This window comes from Ochotona curzoniae, unplaced genomic scaffold, assembly GCF_017591425.1.
Source record: "Ochotona curzoniae isolate NIBS_2020 unplaced genomic scaffold, NIBS_Ocur_1.0 scaffold_4701, whole genome shotgun sequence".
NCBI classification, from domain to species: Eukaryota; Metazoa; Chordata; class Mammalia; order Lagomorpha; family Ochotonidae; genus Ochotona; species Ochotona curzoniae.
In genome coordinates, this window is record NW_024467122.1 from 12,091,126 (window position 1) to 12,118,889 (window position 27,764).

The window sequence follows — 27,764 nt, forward strand, 5'->3', positions numbered from 1 at the left end:
TTAAGACTACAGGGGCCAACACTGAGCTATGCATGTGCGGAGCTCGGTGAGCTATTGCACTAGTCCCACAGGAAAATAATGACTATGGCATTGTATGGGTTAAAATAGGTCCGTGTGGCTCTCAGACCTAACAACCAACAGGCTCCGGCAAGATCAGCACCACCAACAACCTAACTATAATGAACACCTGGTGTCTCCCTAATCCTGGGTCCTGCTCCAACCAGAAGTGGGAGAAAGGTTGTACAGACAATGGTGCAGCCTCAGCACAGTATCACAGGAGGTGGAGACTGCTGAGCCAGGAGCTGAGGCTATGAGACCATGGTGAAAATCTAACATAAGAACCCAGACCTGGAACTCTCTAGAGGGAGTGGCACAATTGACTGCAAATAATGAATTGTGTACCAATTCCAATAAGTAAAATCGAACTGTAGACTTGTCAGTGACAGAGCATAGAAACCTACCACAAAGAGAAGACTCTGCCAACCAGAAGTACAATGACCAAGAGCAAAAGAAGAGACAGTGGCACAATGAATATCACTGAAGTCTCCCCTGCGAAGGATCCAAAGCCTTTGCAAACCTCTGAGTTCACTGAGGAAGGCATAAGAGAAAAGGGAAGACACTGAATTCAAAATATTTGTTATAAAGCTTCTTATCAACAATGAGAAGCACATAAAGCAGGCATTCAGGGAATTTAAGGAGTATGTCACACTGAAAATGAATCAAATGAAAACTGATATATCAGAAATAAAGAACATGGTGGAGCAAAGTAAAAGTACAGTGGAGAGTCTCCAAAATAGAATGAAGGAGGCAGAAGAAAGAATCTCAAAATTAGAAGATATTCCCTGTCACCAGGAGGAAACAAACAAAAAGCTGGAAGCAGAACTGGATCAGGCCAAAAAAATGTGTTCAAGAATTGAAAGACACAGTTAACAGGCCAAATATAAGAGTTATGGGAGTCCCAGAAGGTGCAGAAAGAGAAGCTGGGTTTACAAATGCATTTGATAAGTTAATAAGGGAAAATTTCCTTGATCTAGAGAAAGAAATGGGAAACAACATCCAGGAGGGACACAGAACTCCCAACAGGGTTGATCAAAAGCGATCTTCACCGTGACACATGATGATCAAGCTCTCTTCAATCAAACATAAGGAAAAGATCCTTTAATATGCACATGGAAAAAAAAAAATGAACTGACTTATAGAGTGCCAATCAAACTCACAGGGGACCTCTCACAGGAAACTCTACAGGCAAGAAGAGAATGCAGTGACATAGTCCAGATTCTAAAAGAAAAAAAATTGTCTGCCCAGGATAACATATCCAGCAAAGCTGTCCTTTGTCTTGAAAATGAAATAAAATTCTTCCACACTAATGAAGAGTTACAGGAATATGCCTCTTCCAAACCTGCCCTATGAATGATACTTAAAAATGTGTTCTTGACAGAGAAAAGGAATAGCACCCACCAAAACCAAAGGCAAATGTGAAGAACATCCCAGTAAAATAGCAACAGAAGACTAAATCTATGAACAATCCATTGCTAAAATGTCAGAACCAAATTACCACCAATTTGTATTAACCTTGAATGTAAATGGCTTCAACTCATCAATCAAACATCATAGATTAGATGAAAAAAACTAAACCCACTTGTCTGTTGCCTACAGGAGACACATTTCACCAACAAAGAACAGTGGAAACTGTGTCTCATGGATTTTGATTTTTTGTTAGTTTCATCTCTTCAAAACATTTTCTTCTGATTAAATTCTTCACTGATTCATAGATCATACAGTAGCATCATTTTCTTCAAGAAGATTCTTGATTTTCTGTTTCATTTCTTCAGCGACACATTAGTCATTCAGTAGCATGTTATTTAACTTCATCGTGTTGTCAATATTTTTTCTTCCTGTTGTTGATTATATTTCATGGTTTTTCATTTAAGGGGATATATAGTAACTGTGTAATGGACACTATCATATCTAGATGTGAGGATACAATGCAATATGCATCTCTAATTCCAGACAAAGATGGACTCCCAATGAAACTGTTTACTATATCTTGACAATAGAATGTTGGACTCTCTGCCATTGTCCAAGTGCACAATGATGGACATATGATTGTGTATGAAAACCTATATTGTAGTAATTATATAAGGGAACTCAGTGAGAGGGAGGGAATTGAAGAGGGGATAAGGGAAATCCCAGAGCCTATTGAACTGTATCATAAAATGATAATAATAAAAAGAAGTAAAATTTTTAGAAAATCAAGCCCAATTACATCTTAACAGACACTAAGAATAATTTTTTGACCAAAGACTTCATGACCTAGTTCAGGTTGACACATAAAATTAACCAACACAGTAAGTTTGTAAGACCTCCTATAATAGGTGTCAAATTTAACACTGTTCTCACAGACCAGAACATAACTCACAGGGCTGAGTGAAAAGTAAATCCAAGGATCTTTGCTCAAAAATTACTAATAATTTCAAGATGTCATAAGCAGAGCATTGAACTATGTTATAACCCTCACAAACATAGGCCACAAATACTGAAAGCAGACAGTTCCCATCAGTCTTTTCAACTCATTCCTCCAACTAGGGTAAATGCTTTGTGGTCTTTATCAGGCTATCATCTTCACACATTATATTTGTCTTCAGCATTAACACAGCATGCCTATCTTCAGCCCAATTAAGCTCAGTCTTCAGCTTCCTAGGGAAAACCATAAACATCTCCTTACGGATCTCATTCATCACTCAAAGAGAACGTGTACTTCTGCAGTCCTTGTAGTCACCACACCGATATCTTTATACACTTGTTTCCCTCACCAACCTGTAAGCTTAGTGGTTATCAGAGGCATGCATGATACACCTGAGCATCTTAGTTCAAATGAAGTGCCAATCTACCTTGGCACTCAATAAATGAATATTGTTCTTATAAGTGGCTAATATATAATTTCATACTAAATAATCATAGTAACTAGTAGATTCTGAATGCCAGGTGCCTGTCCTGTTTATTCAAAGTGTCTCCCACATTAATGATACATTCATTCTCTCAAAAAAAATCCCTTCCATAGCTAACCCTTTCAGTGACTTGCCAACAGACTCTAGCTTTTCTTGAATGGGAAGATGCTGAAGCATTTCCTGTGTGTCTTTCTTCACCATTTTCTAAAAGAAGAAGCTCCAGTCTCTCTCAGTAGTAAGTGGATAAATAACAAGGTATATTTTGTTCAGCATCCAGGCCTGTATCACTGTCCCACTTCTTTGTCAGAATACAAGGCCCTTCTCAAACAAAACTACTTGCCCTCAGATCTTCATCTCAAGGGCATCTTCTGGAGGAGTAAAATTATGAGTGAAGAAGATTTGGGACCAGAGGGACTAACTAGGCCTTTCATAAGATAGGGTTAATGATGAAAGGATGAGTTCATGAATGAAAAATTATCAGAAGGTAATATTGAATTTACTTTTCCTATTTCTACAATTACTTAACTGTGTTTTATGTCATACATAAATTAAAATACGTGTTTTAAAAATGATAGATATTTTAGATAACAGAAATTATGCCAAGGCATTAATTCAGGATAGATGAAATAATGAAATTTGATCATAGTTTCACAACATTCGTTAAGCAACCTATAAAAATCAATTAGTAGAAGAAGCTAGTGAGAGCAGAAGTAGCCCTCTAAAATGCAAAATTATAACTATAGGACTCTTAAACACAACACAAATGGCTAGGATAGGATGCTGCATTGTTATCTACTACAATTTCAATAAGAATGGAGGTCCTTAAACCTCTAAAATATAAACACCTATCACAGATAAATTAGCTATTTTGAAAAAGAGAATGTAAAAATGAAACAGTTTCTACAACAAGCAGGGATGAGAATCAATGGAGTTTGGTTTTTTGTTTTTTATTGTTTTGTTTTTTGAAGTGGAACATTCTCACCTCTTGTCTGTTGATGAGAATATTCTGGCAAGAACATTTGCATTAATCAGTAACAGAGTTTGCAATCTATTGCCCTAGACACTATTAGAAGGTAAGAATATATGTTGAGTAAGCCAATTCCAAAAGGACAAATACCATATATTCTCCCTAATATAAGGAAACCATCATGCAAATTTTAAGTTCAATAACCCAGTCCATGGCTTCTCATTTAAATTAATGTACAGTGATGGAGAAATAAAAACTACTATATCAAGATGTGGGGATACAACACAATATGCATCCTTGCCTCCAAATCAAAACTGGACTCCCAATGAAACTGTTGGACATGAGTAGACAATGGGATGCTGGACTGTCTAACATCGTCTTAACAACTTAATAACACTTAAATAACAGATTGATGGAATCATGACTCCTTGTGAAGGACTATACTATTGTAACAATGTGGGGAACATCGGGGCAGGGGGGTGGGATTCCCAGACTTTATGAAATTATAGCATACAATTTAAAAAATCACAATAAAAATTCAAAAAACCCCAGAATATATGTTACAAATACTGGCCATTTAGATAGTCATACTTTCGCTTCAGTAATTAGTTTGATATAGTTTAATGCCTCATGAAAATATACCCCAGATCAAAGGATTTCCATGAAGTTAAGATAGCTTGCTAGCAGTATCGCGTGCTGCTGCTCTGGCAATGCTGCAGGACAGGGCAGTGACAGCGTGAGCACCCACAGCATGGACACACCAACACATCTGTGCTGCCGCTTCACAGAGCAGCCTTGCCTGAGATCCCACCGAGGAGTTGTTGAGAGCCAACAGCTCTCACAAAGTCGACTTTGGAAAGAATACATCTAATAAAAACTCTGCCTAAAGTGCTCTACTCTCTGGTAAATCAAAATCCTCCCATCAATAGTAGCTGCATCTTGAAAAAAAAAAATGTTGAGGTGAAACTGACTACCTTAGCAAAAGAGGCATAAACTTGATGACCATGCGGTTCCCTGTGAACTCTTGGGCAACTCACAGCTTTATCCCAAGAGGCGCAATCAAATTACTGGTCGCTCTCAGCTGAAAGCATCTCTTCTCATCAAGACCAGGCTGAGTTATAGTGACAGGAAGCTCCCCAGGTGTCCAAGAATAATCCTAACCTGTACCATTGCACTCACCTTTCTCCATCTCGTTGTTAGATGTCTCTTTACACTGAACTCACTCAGGTCTAGGCTGCACATTTACACATTTGGATTTCTCCCTCAGATTAACTTTTCTAAGGGGACACTTCTTGTGAAACATATCAATGTTACCACCTGCAGGAAGAGAGCATATTCATGAAATGAATTTAAAATTCAGTGAAGATTTCAATGTTTCAAAGTACTTAAGTGAATCATGAGTTCACTCATACAAATCTGTAACTGATTAAAAGAGCACCTCCTTAATTCAAAGAAAGGGGGGAAGGCGATACCAGGAAGGACTTGGGTAAGCCGCCCACAGCAGGGAATCCTGGATTCCCGCGCCCTCTTCTCCCAGTTCTTCCTCTCTTGCTCTTCTCTTTCCCTTTTCCTTTCCTTTCAGTTTTTTCCCAGAATTATAAAATATTATGTAATATAAATATTTACTGACACCACATCTTATGGGGAGGGATCTTTCTTTGACAAGAGCAAAATGTGGCAGGTCTTGCATTTCTCATACAGATTTACCTCTGTTTCCCTTTAGGACATGTCTGGTCTTGTTTAATTACACCTGCTGGCTGAGAATCTTCCTATTTCTGTGATAAATGTTTCTTTTCACATCATCGGAGAACTTCTATTTTAACAAACGCCTTCCTTTCAGTCAACTAATTAACTAGAACAAACACAAATTCAGTTTTTAGTAGATTACAAGTTACTGAATCTTAGTAAGAATGTACACCTATTGTCCAATGGACCATCCACTACTGAAGAAGACATCCTGACTTTATGACAAAGCAGCTTTCACCAAAATAAAGGAAATTAGAAATAGAAAACTTTTTTTCTATTGCATGATGCCTACAATACTGACAAACTGAGTGAAGAGCACAAACTTAGCATTCAGTGATCATAAACCAAAACAGAAACATAGCATAGTGCATAAGCAAAGACAGCTGTAGTCAATCAGTTTCACTCCTCCAAGTCCTAATTGTTAGACACAGTTACACTAGGCACAGAACATGAGCCGGAGACACAGCCAGCAGAGCACCTCATGGAGATATTTTCATGGACTCTATGTCAATGATAGCTGTGATGTTGATTTTCATTTTGTTTTTCTTTGAAAGAGGAACATGAGTGTGTGATTCTAACATGCCAGGAGGGCATCAATAACTTCAAGTGCCATAAGGTAGATAACCGATATCATTTACAGTTTATGTGAGCAGCCTTACAAGTTATAGCTTACTCTATTTCAGATCTTAACTATATTGTTAAAAAGTGATTGTGGCCCATGTGCAATGTCTTTCTTCCACAGTTTGGTAATTACATTTCTTGCTCTAAAATTCTGATTATATAACAAAATTAACCACTAATGGTTGACAATTACGGAGGAATGTCTAGTATTCAAAGAATCTTAAAATCGTTTGCATAGATAATTTAAGGTAACTACCACCTATCCCATTATCTTAGAATCTGGCTAAAATAGCTATGAACACTAAAGCCCAAATCTATCATACAACTACATCTTTATTGCAAGGTTTATTTAAGCCTTATTTTTATAAGCTCTAAAAATAAATCACAGTCCTTGCATTCAAAAAGTTCACAGAAACAGTCCGCGTTGTGGCTTAGCAAGGAAAGCCACTGCCTGTGACTCTGGCATCCCTTATGGGAAAGCAGAAAACATGATCCAAGTTCTTCAGCACCTGAGTTTATGTGGTTCCTGGCTGCGGACCACCTAGCTCCAGCCATTTAGGAAGTAAATCAATGGAGGAAAGAATTTCTCTCTCTCTCTCTCTCTCTTTCTCTCTCTCTCTCTTCTTCAACAGTCCCTTTCAAGTAAGTAAATAATAATAATAAAGTAAGAAAAAAAATACTAAAAATTCGCAAGTGTTACAAATCACGTATTTTTCTAACATTTCTATAGAATAGGGATAGGTTGGTAGACTCCAAAATCCTTTTTATAGAGTGAGTTCAATTTTGTAAGGGATGTGGCCTCTTCATGATGGTCAGTATCTGAACCAACACTTCCAGTTCCCAGCATGGGATAGTCTTAGTTTCCTCTACTCAGCTTTCTAGGATCTCCACCACAGACTTGCGGGGATACCAGGGGAAAAGTAGAAAGAAGGCACACACTCCGTCTCATCACTGCACAAGTAAGCCCAAAATAGCAGCTCTACCATAATCCAAAATGGAACATCAGCCACACCCCACTAGATGTAGTTCTCAGTTTTATTAACATGGGCTATGAGAGGATAAACCGACATTCTTGTACAAAATGGCTGCTTGGGGATACATAAATAGGAAGAATCACTAGCCATTTCGGTCTAGGCAAACAAGAAAGAAAAGGTTTCTTGTTGATTTCTGAGAAAAGTAAAATCATCTCCTTTTACCCTTGGTATGTTGACATCAACATATACATTAGGATTAGAAAGTGGACTAGATGGTAGTCATTCATGAGTTACAGAAAAAGGGGAGAGACAAAGAGCAAGAGACCGATGATCTCTGGGGGAATGGCACAAAATTCAGCATCAGCAGACCTACAACGAGCAGTGATGCAAGAGAGTTCTAGCTCATCATGCTGGTTCTAAACACTCTCCCAGTGCCAGCACGGTCCATCCTTTACCTTCTGCTCTCACTGTCCTCCAAGTTGCAAAGACATCTTATATTCTTCCCACCTTTTACCCCCTATTCCTTCTATTCTTTTGATCTTTCATTTCCTTTCTCTTCTTCTCTTGTCCTTTCTTTTCTTTTTTCCGTTTCCTTTTATATCCAAGCACCTTCCCAGCAACTACTGAGATTCTAAGATTTTCTTCAGCATTTGTTCTTGCCTTTCCATTTTCCTTTCCTTTGTGTTTTTCCTGAATTCATTTCTTTTTCCCCCACTTTCCCTTTTGTATCATGTAGGAGTCTTATGAACACAGGGGGATTAATTAGTCATATGTTTTCCTAATATGGACTGAAACAGTGAATAAAAAAAAGTAATGAACAGAGACAGAAGAAAGAGCCAGAAAAAAAAAAAAAAAAAGAAAGTGAAAGGGATTAGGGGATGGATTGGCTGAAATCACAAAAAGCATCCCAAGAAGCTTGCAGTCCTATCAGGCATTATCTCCACTCAGGACTTCCCACCTGCTATAGCCAACTATCTCAGCTAGGCCATCACTGAATGGAATGGAGGGGATAAATGACCCATGGCAAAGGTAATTTGCAAGCAGGTTCTTCAGGGGAGGAGATAAAGAAGAATCCAATCATAGTTTGTTTAATGACCTAATCTCAATGAGAAAGAAAGTACAAGGAATACGATTGCTTATCAGCTCTTCACTTGCTGTTCCTTTTCCCCATTTAATTAATTTCTTGCCTACTGAAATCAGAGCCTGATTTTTAATGGGAGGTCATTTCAAAATTCTCAACAAATTGAAAATGCAAAGACTTGGATAATGGTCCACTATTTTCAAAAGCACTCCTGACATGCATATCATGATCCAACAATAAGAGTGCACTCATCCTGAAAATATACGGATATAACTCCCAGTTTGGGTATCTTTGTTGAAATCTGTTATTTACGTCATATCTATTATAACTATCTTGTTCACTGGATTTGCATATCTAGAGTCATGCATAAGTACCTGAGATTAGAACTTAATGAGTCTTTGTGGAGGTTTACAATAAATCAGTCAATAATAATTTGGATTAATGAGGATGCAATTATTTTTAAAAGTTGCCATTGAAAATTACCTCAAATATCGTTTTATTCCAATCCCCAATCTCTCTTTGAATATCTATGAAATGGCTTCAAGTTGACAACTAACTTCTTTGCTTTACAAACACAAATCAATCTCATAAAGGTAATCTCTTATCTCATTGATCGTCCTAATAGTCACTTTCAATCCCTCAAAAACTGTGGTCAACTTGGAAATGCAAATATTTATCTCTACTTTGGAGGCCAGAGATAACCATAAATTGTGATTATTCATCCTCCATGTTTTGCACTAAAAGTAACTAAAAGTTAATATTCTCCATTTCCCATGGACATTATCTGAGGGCAGTTGATAAAAACGAATGCATAGCACGTTAGCTGCAAGATTTCCATGTGACAGTGCCATCATTTTTTTTTAAATAGGCCAAAGAAGAAAATTTGAATGCATTTTCATATGATTTCCACTGCTTTGATAATAGTATGGCATAAATCCATATAAACTACCATTGCTTTCTGGCTCACAATCATGTATGATCATAGTAAAAAAATCTCATTTCTCTTCACCTATTTCTAATGTTTCAGAGTGGGTGAAGTCCATTTTTAACTCTGAATGACATTTTTGTTAACAATAACTGCATATATTTATGGGGTTTAAATTTGACAGTACAACACATATGCATGATGTGTATAATTCAAATCAGAGTAATTAACATATTTCTCTATATGCCAGTACTTAATGACTGGAGCCTTCAGTCACTTCTATTTGCCTAGAAAATATGTAAGCTATATAATATGCTATTGAGAACTTCAATAACCACATGATGCTGTGTAACACCAGGAATTTACTCCATCTCTGATTTTGCTCCTGTCTCCCAGCTCCTTCTTAGATTCTCCCAGCTTTGAATGATGACTAATTTTACGTTTGGATTGAATTACTCTTAGCTGATTTTCTCTATGAGATACAGCATTTAAATCCCAGCATCAGTAAGACCTAGAACTCACATGAGAAACTGACGGGCAACATTTACCAAACAGGAAGTTCAAAAAGATCGCAATTGCAAGAGAAACACGCCCTAGTCCCCAAACTCAGATGCTTTCCAAATGTAGACAAGCTAATGCATGAGAGCTCCAGCTGACCAGAATAAATCAGCGAGGGGAACTTTGTGTTCAGAGATGTCTCATTTTTAAGACATTGTTTTATTCAACTCTCACACAGTCGGGAGATCACGAGTACTGGTTTTTACAGGTTAGAAAACCCAAAGTAAAGAGTATTGAGTTGTCTGAAGTCACTTAGCTCATAATGGTAGAGCCACAGGCAGGCCCAGCAGCCACAGCTGTATACAAATGTTTCCAGGAAAATGAAAGGGGAACGGAACCACAGGAAAGGAAGTGCAGCAAACATTTCCTACGAGAACCATTTTAGGTATAGAGGCACTACAGTGGTCCTCGCTGGTCAAAGTTGGGGAGGGCTACAGGAGCAATCTTCCTTCCACATTAGAGCTCAGATTCAAATTCCTGAAGAAGGATACCCAAAACAGAAAGGATACCTCTGCTTGGCAGTCCAGCATTAAAATTTATAACCACTAACCACTGAAAAAGAAAAAAAAAAGACTCTTGGGAGTTAAAAACTCCCGGAGGCTCAGTCTTAGGGGAACTCCTTCATTGTCTAGCTTTTAATAAAAGCAAATCCACAAGGCATGATAAAGGTACAAAACACAGAATAAAGACAAACAATAAGCATAAGACCAAGACTCAAATTCAGCAGACATTTCATATACAACATAGAAGATAATTATTATTCATATGCTATCCATCCTATCAGGAAAAGGAGAAATATTCAAGAACAAATATTGTAGGCAAAGAAACAAAAACTTTAAGAATCAAAAGAAAATGCTAGAAATCAAAAAAAAAAAAAAACAGTTCAACAGAAATGAATTCTGCCCTTGATGGCTCTACAGAAAATGCATATGATTAGAGAAAAAAATCAGTGAGTTTCAAAACACATCAACAAAGACTTCTCAAACTCAAAAGGAAAACAAAATGAAACAAAAAGAAAAAAGAAATTGGAAGAACATAAGAAGGCCATGGAACAATTACAAAAAGTAAAACATGTAACCCCAGGAGAGGAAACAATGCTTTACAATATTTTGAAAGCAATAATGGCTGAGAATTGTTCAAAATTGAGAGATACCAAGTCACAGGTGCAGGAAGCTCCAAGAATACCACTCAGAATAAATATTTATAAAAAAAATTACACTTAAACATGTCATATTTAAATAGCAGCAAACCAAACACCAGAGGATAGAATTGAAAGAAATTCAAAGGGGAATAAAAGACCTTGTGTATCCAGGGACAAAGATAAGAATGGCAGTGGTTCCTCTTCAGAAATCATAAGAAAAACGAAGGTAGAAAAAAATATTGAATTTCTCAAAATAATAAAGCTATTAATCTAGAATGCTCATAAGTAAAAAAAATTATCCTTCAGAATGGAAATGGTCTTAGACAAGGAAACAGAGGAAATGTGCTGCTAGTAGATCTGCTTACAAGAAATGTTTCAAAGAAATTCTTAGGAGAAAAAAAATTGATACAGATAGAAATTCAGATCCACATAATGGAAGGAAGATTATTGGAGAACAAAGAACTGATACAGAAATAAGATACTTTTTCTCATGCTTAAAATTGATAGTATATTTTAACTTTTCAAAATAAAAACAACAATGGGTAAGATGATTACAGCTTGCAGAGAAGAAAAATAAGTAAAATCTCTTAGATGTTTCTCCTGGATTCTTGACACATACAGACACAGGGATACTGTTTCTTGTTACTAAGTTGGCAAATCCCAGGAACCCCATTGGAGGCCCTGAAAAGTTATTTGTCTTCTCTAGGTGCCTATGAAGTTTCTTTCCTTCTACGATAGTTTTAAGTAAGAAAGTAGTAACTCAACTATATGTAAGAAAGCACAAAAATGGTAGTGTTTGGAGGTTAACTTACATACAATGAAAGTTTTATACTATTTCTCTTAATGAACTGTTAGGAGTCAAAAGTTATGAGCATCCAATTCCCTCCATATGATGCACTCTGGGTTCATTCATGTCATTTGTTTATTTCTTCTATGTCAATAATATCCCACAATTTTCAGTGCTTCCCCTAAGTACAGGCGCTCTTGCATTTTACGTACACTATCCCATTAAACCCCACTTGCTTCCATAAAGGCAGTGTTTATTTTTTGTCATTTAAGTAATGAATAAACTGAGACATAAGGAGGTGGAGCTGGGAAGAAACAAGATTGGGATACTCGACCCAATGACCACATTCAGGACACACCTTGCAGAAGGCCTTAGGGGAATCACAGTACAAGGAGAAGACCTGAATCTCACTGCAGGTGGGAGACTTCTATTCCAAAAGGCTAAACAGAACAGCATGCACGTGAGGCATCTGTCTTTCAAATCAACTAATAAAAAAGGCAAAGGAATCATCCATCTCTTTCTCAAATGGAATCACCATCTATTTTGGTTCACAAGTTCCCTTGTCTGCTAAGAGCAGCCTCTCTTCCTTCCGCTACCCTCACACATCCTCCCAGTACTGTCCAGATGCTACAGGGTAACAGGACCTTCGACTGCAAGGACAGCTAGAACCGCGCTCTGGGATGCTCCCCTTCTTCCTCAGCACCGACCCATGAGCGTTTGCAGAAGTCCTTTCTCTTCCCTTAAGTTAGAAAAACAAGAATGCAATTTCAACTCCGAGCCTCATTCTAAATATCTTTCAGATCAATGACCTGGAAAAGCATACAAACACTTGCTGATGAAAACTGGAAATAAATGAATATCTGATCACATTTGCTCTCCACATTCAAGCATAGCTCAGGGCCTTTATCAAGATAGATGTTACAAAAACCCTTTATTTTGTGATTTAATTACAGATGTAGAAAAGCATTTAAAAATCAGCCGGTGCTCCTAGACACTTCACCTCCTTCATCACTTCAGGGCCAGTGAAGGAGTCTCACTCATCACTAAACAACTGCTTATGACAGAAGATGCAACCTACCACATGCAAACAACACAGGTGCAAAGGAAGTCCACATCTCTAACTGCCAAAGAAATGTCCACTGATCATACCCAAGGGGGACAAGCAGCCATATGGGCTGATGTGATGAATGTTATCAGCCTATACACTTCTGGGAAATAGAAACAAGAGAAAAACGTAAACCTAATTACCCAGAGACTTCACTAAAATTAGGGATGTGTACTATTTTGGCTTCTTTCTCATTAACACATCTAATCACTCCTTATCACATATTTCTCCATTGCTCTTGTGGTATAACTGTGAGTTCCAGAGTCATGTCTGTCAGAATTTAATTAATAGCTGTGTGAACACAATCGCAGAATCACAATTAAACACATTAATAGGATACTGGCACCACTCTCTGAAGGTAAACAACACAATGACAAGGGACCTACGTTAGAGACGGATTAACGAAAAACATAAAGGCCATGAAGAACTGAATTTTTATTATTGTAGCAGAGTGGCCTTCATTTCACAGGATGATGACATATTGAAACAGAGAAAGTGAGTTTTTACACTTTTACACAAACTTAATGCAACCGGTGGGAAAGCAGGTACACGGAGCATGGGTTAGCGGAGTTTGCACAAGGTCAGAGTAGCCCATAACAGTTCCAAGCAAAGAGCAAATAAGTAGCTCTCCGGTGGCAAGAAAAGAACTGAGCAACATTCCATGGCACAACAAGGCATCAGACTCTGGGGTCAGGTCTGCCATGACTCCAGGCCTCTGTACAGCTTTGCATGTACACAGAGTATCCTCTGCTTTATGTCTCTCTCGGAATCTCTGCCAGGCATCCACACCAAACCTAGAAGAATAAGGAGAAAAGAGTACTAAAACACTCAAAAGATTAAAATGGAAAAAGAGAAAATTTAATATGGATTCCAAAGAAGTGAAACAGAATGTCAATGGAAGAAAAGAGGAATGTTAGGAGGGAATGTTAGGAAAATGAGTTGTGATTAGGAAACTAGGTCTCCCTCTTCCATGTCCATTGTCTTCCCTCTGTTTCTTTCCAAAGGCCCTGGTCTTGCTTTTGTTAATTCATACATGTTTGCTCTCTACAGTCAGTTGTCTGCATCTTCATCTCTCAAAAAAAAAAAAAAAAAAAACAAAAGAAAGCTGATACTCTAGGGAAAAATAATGACAAACACAGAGCAGGAAGAAAGGCGTTCCTCGAGCAGTGTGACCAACTAGTAGTTTGCGTTAAGCCAGTGTATCAAAACAACATTGTAAAAGGAAAACCAGGAGCAAAAGGCAGTTAGTTGAGAAGCAGAAAGAAAACTACAAGAGAAGCATCTGTTACATTTTAAAAAGAAAATTCCAGGGCTGAATAGAGTGTCTACTAGCACCAGAATAGGATTTATGAAGCAGGACATAAGAGTATATGGAAGATCTTAACTCTGTGATAGGGAGAGATTTACATCTGGACTAAACAATGGCCCAGTCCTTCTTCACCCATGTTAGCAGGTCCCAGAATAAAACTGTATCCAAGTGAGTTATCTGTGTCCCAAAACAAAGCACAAGATAGTAGGAAGACAAAAATATCCCCCTTGCAAGAAGCTAAAATTCACAGTGTCTTTCACCAAGAAATTATCAGGTGTATAACTGAACAGAAAAATATAAGCTATAATCAGAAAACAGCCACTGGCTCAAAACTGGATTGAATCTAGAAATCCAAGTTAGGAGACAGCAATGACAAGTAGGGAATGATAGAGATTATTAGCTTAGTTCTACTGGAGACACTCGTGGTAGACATAAAAATAAAGACTAAATATTTAGGAATGAAAACTAAATGCCTGAGATTTTAAAAATGTGAGTGGGAATAGCTACAGTGTAGACATTAGTGGATATTAGTGGATTTGAGGGCATAGTCTTAGAAAATATTTCAAATAAAATTCAGGGAGAAAATTTTTAAAAGAAAATGGAAAGAGCAGAGCCAACTAATTTTTTTTATGAAAATAAAAACATACAAACTTGGGGGCAGCTACTAATTAATTAGGAAACTATACCATTGGATACCCATTTCTGGAAAAGGAGGTTTTAAATCAATGGCCTTAGCTTCCACCTTATAAAACTGAAAAGACATGTGCACTGAAACCCATGGTGAATAGAAGAAAAGAAATCCTATGTATCAGATTAGAAAAGAAAATTTCAGAAAAAAATAAAGAGAAACTTTGCTCTTTACAAAGAATAATTAACCACTATCATACTGCTAAGGAAAAAAAAAGCAGAGGAAAAAAAATTACCAACATGAAGAATAAGAAAATGACATATCATCAGGGTCAACATGAACACAGGAAGACAAGCTCTAGCCTTGTGCTGTAGTGAGCTCATCATCCATCTGTGAAACTGGCATTCCATATCAGAAAGTTGGTAAGAGTACTGGCTGCTCCATTTCCAGTTGGGAAAGCAACGGATGATGATCCAAGGATTTGGACTCCTGGCAGCCACGAGGGCGACCAAGATGGGGTTCTAAGCTCCTGGATTTGTCTTTGCCCAACCCAATCTACCATGGGTGTTTGGAATGTGAACCAGCAGGTAAGAGATTTCTTTTGTTCTCTCCTTCCCTCTCTCACTGGACTACTCCCTCTCCTGAATAAATAACTTTTAAAAGAGAAAGTCTTTCACAACAAAATGAATGTAACTGGGAACCATTATGTTTAGCAAAATAAAACAGTCCCCAATAGATAAATATCATATGTTTTTCTTAATTGGTAGTAACTAAAACTCAGCATAGAGAAGATGTAATCTGTATGAACACGACTGATACACTGAGATTTCCTTACAATTTACAGCATTTTCCCATACTCTAAAGGAATAGTAGGACATTTTTTTTTCTTTTTATTTTCTGCTTTCTATGTGTTAAAATCTTTTCCTAAGGCATTGCTGAGCCTATGATTTCAAAATGGAATGAAAATATGACATTGTAAGAACTAAAAATAAAAGAAATAAGGCAGGCGTAGGTAGGAGGGAGAGTACAGTGGGAAGTACCACTATGTTCCTAATCATGCATTGTGAAATATGTGAATTTTGCTCATTATATATAAATAAGTTGTAAAATTTAAAAGAGAAAGTGGGCCCAGTGCAATGGCTCATTTGGCTAATCCTTACCTTGCAAGTGCCACAATCCCATATGGATGCATGTTAATTTCCCAGCTACTCTACTTTCCTTCCAGCTCCTTGCTTATGGCCTGAGAATGCAGCAGAGGATGGCCCAAAGCCTTGGGATCATGTATCTGTGTGGGAAATCAGGAAGAAGCTCCTGACGCCTGGCTTCAGATTGGCTCAGCTCCAGCCCTTGCAGCCATTTGGGGAGTGAACTAACAGATGAAAGATGTTTCACTCTGTCTTTCTTTCTATCTGTGGATCTGCCTTTCAAATTAAAATGAATACACCTTTAAAAAGTAATAAATAAGGAGCATAACTGAATTGCATAAATAATTTTATTCTGATATACTTCAGGTGCAATGGACAAATTTTTCAGACTGATCACCAAAGCTAACACACACATGCACACACACACACACACACACACACACACACACACACAGATCTTAAATAATCTTCTGTTAAAGTAATTTTGCTTTTAATTAAACATACCTCCAGAAAGATGAGCTCAATGCTAAATTCTACCAAACACATAAGTAAAAATACCAAGTTTATATAAAAATTGCAAGAAAACTGACCAGTTGTGAGCACCTCCCAGCTTGTTCTGAAATTAAAATTACCATATTATTCGAGTCTTAAAGAAATCACAAGAACAGACTGCTCTCTCTCACAATCATTCATGTAAAAGTCTTACATACATTTTGTCAGACAAAACATAACTACAGGAAAAAAACAGTATAATACATCTTAACCACGTTAGGTTTATCTTAGCAATTTAAATAACTTTATTTTTTTTCAAAGATTTATTTATTTTTTTGGAAATGCACATTTATAGAGAAAGGGCAATACAGACAGATCTTCCATCTAACGGTTTACTCCCCAAATGGTGGCAACGGCTAGACCTGAGCCAATCCATAGCCAGGAGCCAGGAACTTGTGCCAGGTCCGCATGCAGATACAGAGCCCCAAGGCTTTGGGCCAACATCCACTGCTTTCCCAGACCACAAGCAGGGAGCTGGATGTTAAATGGACCATCCAGGACATGAAAAAAAGATGCCAGAATTAGTGCACTAAACTCTGATGCCTGAGACTCAAGCAAGTTTAATCATTTAAAAATCAACATGTACCAAACAACATATTAGCAAATGAAGTTCTATAATTTTCATCCAAATGGTAGCACAGGAGGACATCACGTTGAGTGAAATAAGCTAGACACAGAAAGACGAATACTGCATGTTTTCCTTTTATATGTACCAAAATTTTAAAAATCAATCAGTAAAACAAAAGACACATCTCTATATATCAGCTTTGTTGGAAATAGTCTTTACTTTTTATGCTCTCTGACAATTTTAAAATGTATCTTATATAGAAATAATTGAACATCTTTGCACACATTTATTTTTTTGTAGCCCTAGTCTGTATTCCTCACCAACTATGGTCTTCATACTTTTTATTTGTTGAACTACTGAGTACTAGAACATTAAGACACTGACTTAATATGTTATCCCAAAAATGTAAAAAAGAGGAAAAAGAGTAACATGCAGTGCTTTATCCTAAAATATTCAATTACCATTTTTACTTTGCAGCTGTAATAGATTGTATTGGTATTTCCATATGTCCCATTTCTTCTGAAGTTAGTGTTTAGATGAAATTGTATCCCTTAGGTTTTGGTGATAAGTAATAAGTTAGATTGTGCTAACACTTTAAAAAATATGAACATTCACATGGTTAGCCCAGCATCTATGAGGACAAAATAACACAGTCTAATCTCCATTGCTCTTTTTAAAGCCTCAGCACAATAGAAGAAGAATTTTATCAGCTTAATAAAAAGTATCCATGCAACATTTACCGTAACTATAATTCATGATACAAAAAAAACCACATTTTCCTTATAAAACAAAGAATAAACAGGAAATTGCTCTTATCACTTCTTTCCAACACGGAATGAGAAATTCTAGCCAATGTAGTAAGACAAAAAGCAGAGACAGAAGACATTCAGGCTGGAACGAATAACACTGTCTTTTTTCACAGATAACATGAAATACAATACAAAATGTGAAAAAAGCTTCTGAAATCAAATATAAAAAGACTACAACTACAAGATTTATAAACAAAAGGAAATTTTACTTGCACTTATTTGTAGTAAACAATTGAAATATCACTTAAAATCTTCTATGTGCAAGTGATAATAAGAAATGATGAATATGGTACAATATGTGGAAAATCTATACCATGAAAGCTAACAAACAAGTCTCAGAACCTTTATAAGTTCTACATACATAAATACATCATAATTATAGATTGGAAAACTTAATAGTACCAGGATGTCAATTCTGAACAAACTGACTTCATATTCAAAGAAATTCCAATCAAAATCTCAACAGGCTTTTCTCACACAAGTTGAAAAACATACCCAAAAATGTAAAAGGCACAACTATTGCCAAAACAACCTTTGAAAGACAAAATGTAAGACTAGTGCTACATTATTTGAATAATTATTTCAAAACCATAGTAAATGTGATCGTAAGGTATATAAGCATAAAGAGAGAAAAGTCAATAAAATAGAACAATACGAAGACACAGTACACTATTAAGACAAAAAAGGCAGAGCAAAAGAAAATATTTGCAAAATTTGTATCTGATATGTATATATGTAAGAAACTGTCAGAATTCAATAAAGCTCAAATTTAAAATTCTGTAAGATAATAGGCCAAAGATTTGAAAAGTTATCAAAAATGTTGTATACAGTCAGCAAATAATCATACAAGAGAGATATTCAAATCACTTGCCATTAGGAAACACAAGTTAGAGTTACTGCACATGGGGCTAGTGTGATGACTTAGTAGCTGAAGTCCCTGCCTTGCACGCACCAGGATCCCACATGGGTGCTGGTCTGTGTCCCAGCTGCTCTACTTGTCTTCCAGCTCCTTGCTTGTGGCCTGGGAAAGCAGTGCCGGACGGCCCAACATCTTGGGACCCTGCACTTACATAGGAGACCTGGAAGAAGGTCCTGTCTCCTGACTATGGACTGGCTCAGTAACAGCCACTGCAGCAACTTACAGAGTGAACCAGCACACAGATCTTTCTCTCTGTAAATTTGCCTTTTGAATAAAAATAAAAATAAATATATCTCTTTAAATATATTTTTTAAAAAGAGAATTACTACACATGTAGAATGGTTAACATTAAAAGGTAGAGTTCCTCTGTTAGTGCTAAGGAACAGTAAAATCAAACCTGGCTGATGGCAATTTAAAGCAGCACTAGAATTGTAGAAAACATTAAGTTTTACAGAAAATTTTATATATACATCTACCACATGATCCAGCCTATATTATTTTCCTAAATTTTTATCCCCAAGAAATGAAAGTAATACATCTACATAACCACTTGCACACAAATGTTCACAACAGTAATTTCTACGTAAGAATCAAACCTAGAAAAAGTCTGTCTTAGCCTGCTCAGGTTGCTATAACAAGTTATCACAGCCCAAGTGGCTTATGAACAACAAAAACTGATTCTTCACAGTTCTGAAAGCTTGAAAATACAAAACCAAAGTTCCATCAGGTGGGAACTTGTTTCCTGCTTCATAGGTAGCCATTATTTCACTCTAATCTCACCTGATAGAATCATGAAGACTTCTCTTTCAGAAAGCACAAACACCATTCCTTAGGTTCTCATAAACACCCCACCTTCTAATACCATAAGAACTGGGCTGGAACCCAGCATGTAAGTGTTGGGATAGCACACAGGTAATACAGCCTCATTTTCCTTGAGCCAGTGAATGAACAAACTTCTCACCCACAAAATAAAACTATCAATTCACACAGATAAACAAATCTCAAAAAATTGCACTGAGGGAAAAAAAAGCCATATAACTGTACTTTCTACACAGCACAATCCAGGGACTCCAATAAATGTAGAGCAACCTCTGAAGCAACATTAACTAAGTAGGTAGAAGCAATGCAGAAATGATGTACAATCTTCATACAAAATAATTTTTCATATACAAATGTTACAAAATCTAGAAAACACTCCACACTCTCAAGTTCTTAAAACGAGGTAATCTACATCTCAGCTTTAACTGTATTCTTTCTCATGTTCCTTTTAATTTTATGGCACAATACAGTTAATTAATATGTTTATTCTTTCACAAATCATTCATATGACACCAGGAAATACAGTAAACCCAGTTGAAAATTGAAAAAAAAAATAGGGGGGTTCTCCTTTTCCTGGTGACAGTTGTGTCAACATTTTTTTTTTAAACCAACCAATGTTAGAATGGATATAAAATGTAAATATCCATCACAAAGCAATCTCAAGGTAAGTAGGAATGAGGCAGAGTCGTCTACAGGTCTGCAAGGTGGAGGAGAACTTTGTGACCACTCGTTCATTTTCCCATCTGCTTATTCATACGTTCACCAAAGATTCTTTTTTAAAAAAATTTTTTAAGAGCACTCAATCTTTTCTAATAGTGTGTCTCCAGACACAGATATTCTGTAACAAGAGTGTTTTCAGCCACCATTCAGTTCCCTTTACTCTGTTTGTGAGGAGATTTGGATGTGGCAGTTCCATGGGATTGAGGATCACACTAGAGAAGCAGTAGTAAAGTTACAATCAGATGCTGGCTAACATGCTAGATACACAAAACATCGCAGATAAAGAAAATGAGGTTTCCACATTAGAGGCTCCTGCAGGCCCACGGAGGAAAAAGAAGGAAATGCACAACTACAGAGGCACAGTCAGTATTTGAAGAATAACGTAATGAATTCTACAGGATGACAGGGGGAAAACATCTGTGAAAGCCAGAGGAGCTTCATGAAAAGGACGGGCATTTGCACTGAACACTGTCAATGAAGTTTCTACCAAAAGGTAGTATCATGGTTTGGCTATTTTCCCCAATGTTCATGGTTCATGTGCTGGAAACTCAAATCTCCAAATGAGTATGCTAATAATATCTGAAGGTGGAACCTTTGGGAAGTAATTATGATTGTATGAAGATAGAGAAGTACCAAGCTGGGCACTTGTTTTACATCGCCAGATCATGCCTTCCTCCATGTTACAGGCAGGAATAGGGCGCTTGCCGGAGAAAGAGCAATGATGTAGCACCTTAGTGTTGGTCACCTCAGTTTCCTGTAGTTCCTAGGTAGTCCGTTACAGAGACAGAAAAAGGACTAAGGTTATAAGAAAGGTTAAAATTAGACGAATGTCATACTATCATATCACATTTGGGTAACAAGATTTGAAGCAGGGAAATCAGAAGCAGGCACTTAGTTTCAATGTGGAGTCAGAGATCTGCATCCTATATTATAGTGCATGTATTTGTTTCTAATTTTCTGGAAATACACAGCTTGCGAAGCAGCAGGTAGTATCTTAAGTACTTTGGTCTTTGCTAACCACATGGGAGACCTAGATTGAGTTGCCAGCTCTCCAGCATCTGAGACATGAACCAGCAGATGGCTATGTAGAGTGTCTGTCTCCGTCACTCAGGTAAACCAAAAAGGAGGAAGAGGAAGGAGGAAGAGGAGCACAGAAAAGGAAAAATAAGGAGGAAGAAGACACAAGGATACCAGCTGCAGAGTGACTACTAAAGTCCAGATAGGAACTAGCAAGAAGTTGAATTAAAACAGTAACATGATGGAAAAAGAGTTGAGAATCAGAATTTCTCACTCATATTCTGAGTTGCTCAAAAGGAATGTCTGCCTAATTATGGAGACAGTTTGAAGCATAACAAGAGGTAGAAAATGGGTCTTAATTTCCGGTAATGGGAAAGGTGAGTACACAGTTGCAGGAAGAAGAGTATGTGCTAATTACTGTAAAATGATGCACCTGAAATGTTTAAGACACAACCACATGGAGCAAGGCACAATTCTCAGCTGAAGGTTGAGCAGGGCTCACTGCCACGGTGTAAGATATCAGATACTGACAAAGGAAGCCAATCTAACACAGTGAGACTACTGGTGAACGAGACCTGGCAAGTCAGTGGCACCTAGGATTGAAAGATGCTTTTACCGCTCCAAACCCCCAGCCTAAATCTGATCTGTGGTGTGGCATTGTTGGGATGTGGGCTTCAGAAGGCAAGAAGGCTGTTAAGAGAAAGACTAGTGCCCTTCCTGAAGGACTGGATTACTTACCTGGACAGTGGGTTGCGACAAAGTGAGAACAGCCCTCATGTTTTGTCCTACCACTTTTCACGCAGCACAAGATCCTCACTGGAAGCTAAGAAGAGGTTGGATTTCCAAGTTTCCAGAGCCAAGAACCAAAAGAAACTTTTGTTCTTCATACAGCATCCCATCAGCCTGAGCATGAAGGAATTCTCCACAAGGAGGAGGCCAAAAGTTACACCAAGAAGGAGCTGCAGAGGAGGTGAGGGAAAGCAGCTCTGTCGGAGGTTATACACTAGGGGCCCACATTAACACTTTGAGAGAAAATTCTTAAAGTACACATCAATGGAGAAGACACATTCAAATTCTTCATGCATAGTTTCAACTTAATAAAGAATATTATTGGTTGTTCTAAATGACATTGGACCTCAAGAAACATTTGCCATGCCACAGTTGGTTCCTTAAGAAAGGACGATGCACAAAGGGAACCAGAGATGGCACTTACCAGCTACCATCAAAGTCCTGTTCACTGACTCCTGGATGCAAGTGCAGATTACAGAAATCAAGGTAAACAGTATGTACAGGACATCAGGCACGGTGCCAGGCAGTGAATGATTAGTAAGACTGACATTGTCATTTCTTTCAGATAGGCAGCCAATAAGGACATGAGGGTGTAAACACAAGTGAAGTATGATCTTAAAGGCAGAGTTCTGGTGCAAGGCACTGTACAATGGGAGAAGCTCCCCTGTACCTAGACGGTGAAAGAATACCTCGAGAAAACAGACATGAAGCTCCGCTTGAAAATGAGTAGGGCATAGGATGCAGCATAATGGCCCAATGGCCAAATTCTCATTTTACAAGTACTGGCACCCCACATGGGCACTGATTCATGTCCTGATTGCCCAACTTCCCATCCAAATCCCTGTTTATGGTGTGGGAAGGCAGTAGAGTTTGGTCCAAAATCTTTGGACCCTGCACCCATGTGGAAGAAGCTCCTGGTCCCTGGCTTCACATCAGCTCAGCTCAGGTTATTGTGGCCATTTAGGAAGTAAAACAATGGATGAAAGATCTTTCTCTATGACTCTCCTTCTTTCTGCAAATCTGTTCTGTCTTTCCAATAAAAATAAGTCTTTTTTTCTAATGAGTAGGACTCATTAGAGAAATAGACAGATGTGCTTTCTTGCAAAGTCAACAGCATGGCAGAAGGCTTGAGGTAGATGAACACATGGCAAAGCCATGATTAGTACATGGCTCGACAGCCAAATTCTAGAAGGCATGAATGCACTAGGTGTACCAAGTAACGTAACATAGGAAGCACATAATTAGTATTGTTAGATACTATGACTACATACGTATTCATGTTACACTACATTTCTAGATAAAATACAGATGTACTGTTTTCTGTCAAAGATAAAGGACAATGCACATTTTTTTTAACTTTAGGAAAACAACTTCAGATATAAGCTTACACATAAAATAATCACACATTGTAACAGTACTGTCCAATGATTTTTAGTAAATGTATACAATTGGAAAATCATCACAATTCAGCTTTAGCAAATTCCTATCATTTCAAAATGTTCTCACATGTACTCCTGAAGTCCATCTCCATTTTCAACGCCTAGTACCATACCAGCTGTAATAGGATATCTTTACACATATATTTGCCCTTTCCAAATAAATGGACTCTTAGAACTTGTAGTCATTTGTGTCTAACTTCTTTCACCCAATTTAACGCTTCTGGCTTTATGGATATTGCTTCATAACCATCTCTTTATTGTCAACCAGTTCAGAAAAGTTATTCTGTTGATTTGTTAATAGACAAGTCGAATTCTAAAGAGATCATTAAACCACCTTCAAACGTGTCTGCTACTATATATTTCCACCAGCAATATATGGAGGTTTCAGTTTCTACATGTAGAATGTGCCAGTACCTGGCACTGCTAAACTTCAGAAACACTAACACAAACAGTTGTCCCATTTTCAACAGGGTAGCTCATACTCTTACTATCAAGTTACGAATGTTCATATTTTTGAACCCAAATCCTTTATCCTTATGCTTTGAAAATATTTCCTCCCAGTCAGAGGGTCATCTTTTCATTTTCTCAATAGATAACACTTTGATAGTTTCCTTCCATTTTTCAGTCTCCTAAGGTATTGTTTTATCATTTTCCTTTCATCTAAGCATGCATTATGCCTCACGAGATCTGACTGCAGTCTGCCATTACTTCAAATTTATGGGCATAGTCTACCAATTTTAAGAAAGTCTATTTCAGAACAAACCTGGATCATCATAAGTCCAATTTCTTTGATAAATGGATTCCATCACATATCCTTCTGGAATAATTACACTGGCCTGTGTTAATGGAGAAAGCCAACAAAATGTGCCTGAATTTATTTTAAGGATGTTTCTAAATCATATTCATACGATAGAGAATTCCTTTTCTGTAAGTGTATTTGTCTCTCTTGGGACCAAAATTGACTGGAATTGTTGTTGTTGTTGTTTTCTGATAAACAGATTTGCAGTATGAGGCTCCTTTTCTTCTGGACCCCTGACAATTTAGATGGTAATTTGTGGATCACACATACAAAGGCACTCCCAGAAAAATGTAGCGAAAAATACTATGAAAAGAGTATAAATGGTCTTCAACTTTTTTTTTTTTTTGCAAAAAACTAACCCTATCTTTCAATTCCACTCTTGCCTGAGCACTGTATTTATATATTTGAGAGAGGGAGGGAGAGAAATGAAAATACTGAGTGCTCTGATCAACTCATTTATCTCCCAAATGCTCACAATAGCAAACACTTTTCCAGAACCACAGCCACATGCCAAAAGCACAATCCAGGTATCCTACGTGGGAAGGAAAAACAGTTACCTAGACAATCACTTCTGTCTCTCAGGGTCTACAGGAATAGCAAACTGAAGTCAGGAGCCAGATCTGGGACTGGAAACCAGGAATCAGAGTGAAATCTGATCTCAGATGCAGGTTTCTTAACTGGTAGGCTGAACGCTCACTCCACAAACTTTCTAAAGCTTTGTGCTACAGCTTAGTGACAGGTACACAAGCTCTAAATTTTCTTTAATCACTTCTCATCAAGTTTCCACTAACTTTATTTTCCTTATTCTATTCTATCATGCTAGCATGAGATACTATCTCTTCCCTAGGTTTACTGCTACTACCTTCTCATCCACCCATCCCACAATTTTCTGAGCTAGGGTGTGCAAAGCTTACGATTATAACAAGACTGGCTAGAGTGAGCTGTGACGTATGTGGAGCCAATCTGAGCACCTCCCAGGAACTGCTGTGACTATAAATAGAGTAGATGAAGGCTTTCCTCTCTTGTTGTAGTAGTGTAAATGACCACTGCCCAAGGTGAATCATAATTTGATGGGGACAGAATATAAGGAAGGAATTAGTAAATAATACGATCTTGACACTTGTCAAATGGAGGAAATTACAACAAAGTGAGAAATTTGAGAGTGGTCACATACAGGGAAGCAGGTATTTTTGATGCAAAGACTCTTTGAAGAGGCATCTGAACATAGATTTGAATACTGAGAGGAGAAAGCCTAGTAGAGATCATGGATATAGCATGCTGGGAAGCTGAAAGCACAAGAGCAAAGATCCTGGGACAACATGGAGGTCATATATTGGTAAATAGCCAAAGACAAGTAATGCAAGACAAAAGGTAAAGTCCAGGAAAAGATGAGGTAAGGGAGATAGAGAGCAGATTAAGCAAGGCCAAAGAGACAGGAAAACGGATGGTATTTAGCATAGTGTTTAAATTATCAGCTTTGATGCAGTAGTGGGTCCAGGTGTTTGGCAGGAAAAGTCACCAGAAGGATCCATCCAGGTGTCTACATGGTGGAGAGGTGGTCATCTCAGTGGACCATGGAAAGTCAGGCTTAGGAAGGCCTCATCTTCACGTGCAGCTCAGCCTTTCTCAGGTCCTTCTGATCCCAGGCAACGTTCTCATGCTTCTCTTCCTCCTCTGCCTTGTTTACCTGAAGGAGTTGAATTATTGCATGCGTATCATGCTTGCTGTTAGGAGGGCACTGCTTGGTAATTGCTTCCTTGCATCTAAGCTCTTGTATCCAATGCTGAGATCAAAGCAGGTAAGTTTCCTCTCACCCACTGCATCTAATGGAGACAACGTAATTGGTCACCTTTCCTGGAGCCCCAACTCTGTTTCATCAGCGTCACCTACCTGCAGCACTAGTTTTTCCTGAAAGTGGCTCAGTGTCCATCAGTCTCTTTGTGGACTGCCCAAGGTTCACAGGAGGAGTTGGATCAATACTATTTGAATATGAAACTTAACTTTGTGTGCAACAGTGAACTCTCAGAGAAGTGAAAAACAGAGAAATCACCTGCTTCTGGGGGATATAAAACACATCCCAGAAAAGTAGCCTGTGAGCAAGTGCAAAGCCACACAGCAGCACGGCTGAATATCAACAAAAAGTACCAGTTAAATACACACACCCCAAGCGGTGCAGAAAAGAGAACAAGAAGAGCTGGTGCAAGACTGATGCAAAATTCTCTGAAGATCAGAATGGAGTGAGCCTGAAACATGTGGCAAATGTGAGCTGCTGAGAGAGCATCATACCCCAAGACGAGCAAGCTTTTACAACCCTCTCACACTGGATAGGCAGAATGAAAGAGCTTAGACTCGGGATGGTGATTAAAAAGGTCAGAATATTATGAAAAAGAAAAAGGAATTAAAAAAACAGCAGTCTGGATACATCATTTCCAGTCCACACACTGAACTTTGACTCCAGAAGGCTCTCAGAAGCCTCTCGAAGAACTCAGATGGGAACAGAGTAACAGATAGGATAGTTACAGAGTGTTTTCCTCCCCCACACTGTGAGTAGGATGTGCTACATCCCAGAAGACAGAGGCAAGAAAACCCACACAAAGTAATAAGACTTGCACAAAGATGCCAAATTATGACAATAAGTCCTCAAGTGCCAAGTCAGGAATGAAAAGGATATGACTTAGCATTTGTTAATTTTACTGAACAAATTATGAAATAACAGTCACTGGTAAACTGAATTATCTTCCCAGTCCAGAGCACAGAATGTGTGCTTGAATATGTGCTTGAGATAAAAATACAGGCAGTAAAATGCCAGAGAATGCTAGTGTGCAAAGAACACTTTGCATTTGTCCTGCAAACCAACATACAAACTGTAAATAGATTACCGAAGTATCCATTCCTTGAGTCATTTGCACCTTCTTTGCAAAAAATGATTCTTTGTGAGAAAACTTTATAAACATTCATGGTCTAGGTTTAGGACTTTCTGTAGTGTGTATGATGTGACCACAGATTGCAATAGATGGCTCTGAAATTTCCAGACTTGCTACACCTTCCAGATACAAAAAGCAAAATGCACAGGGAACATGCCATGGTAAGGACTACAGAGGTTGATTCTCTGTTAGAATGGAAAGTTGAGTCATGGAAGAAATTCTTTCACATCTCCTAAAGCAAATACACCTGACTTAAGTAGCACATAAGCTGATCAATACCCCAGTTCACAAGACAGAAACAGAAGAGTCCCATCTTCAACACGTTAAGAATGTCATTGATGTGGGGGATTCAGAAGGCACAAACTGCAAGACACCTTAGAGAAACTGAATTCAGTATGCTGATTATCTTCCCACTGTATGTGGCTGAGAGTGTTCTGGGGGAAGGGAGCTACGTGCTTGGAGTGGAGGTGGAAA

At 37.9% G+C, this 27,764-nt stretch overlaps 1 protein-coding gene across 3 annotated transcripts in view; it reads right to left on the minus strand.

Moving 5' to 3' along the window:
• Positions 1 to 27,764, minus strand: part of GABRB3 (gamma-aminobutyric acid type A receptor subunit beta3) — a 213,705-nt gene that overhangs the window by 134,061 nt on the left and 51,880 nt on the right. The window lies entirely within an intron of this gene.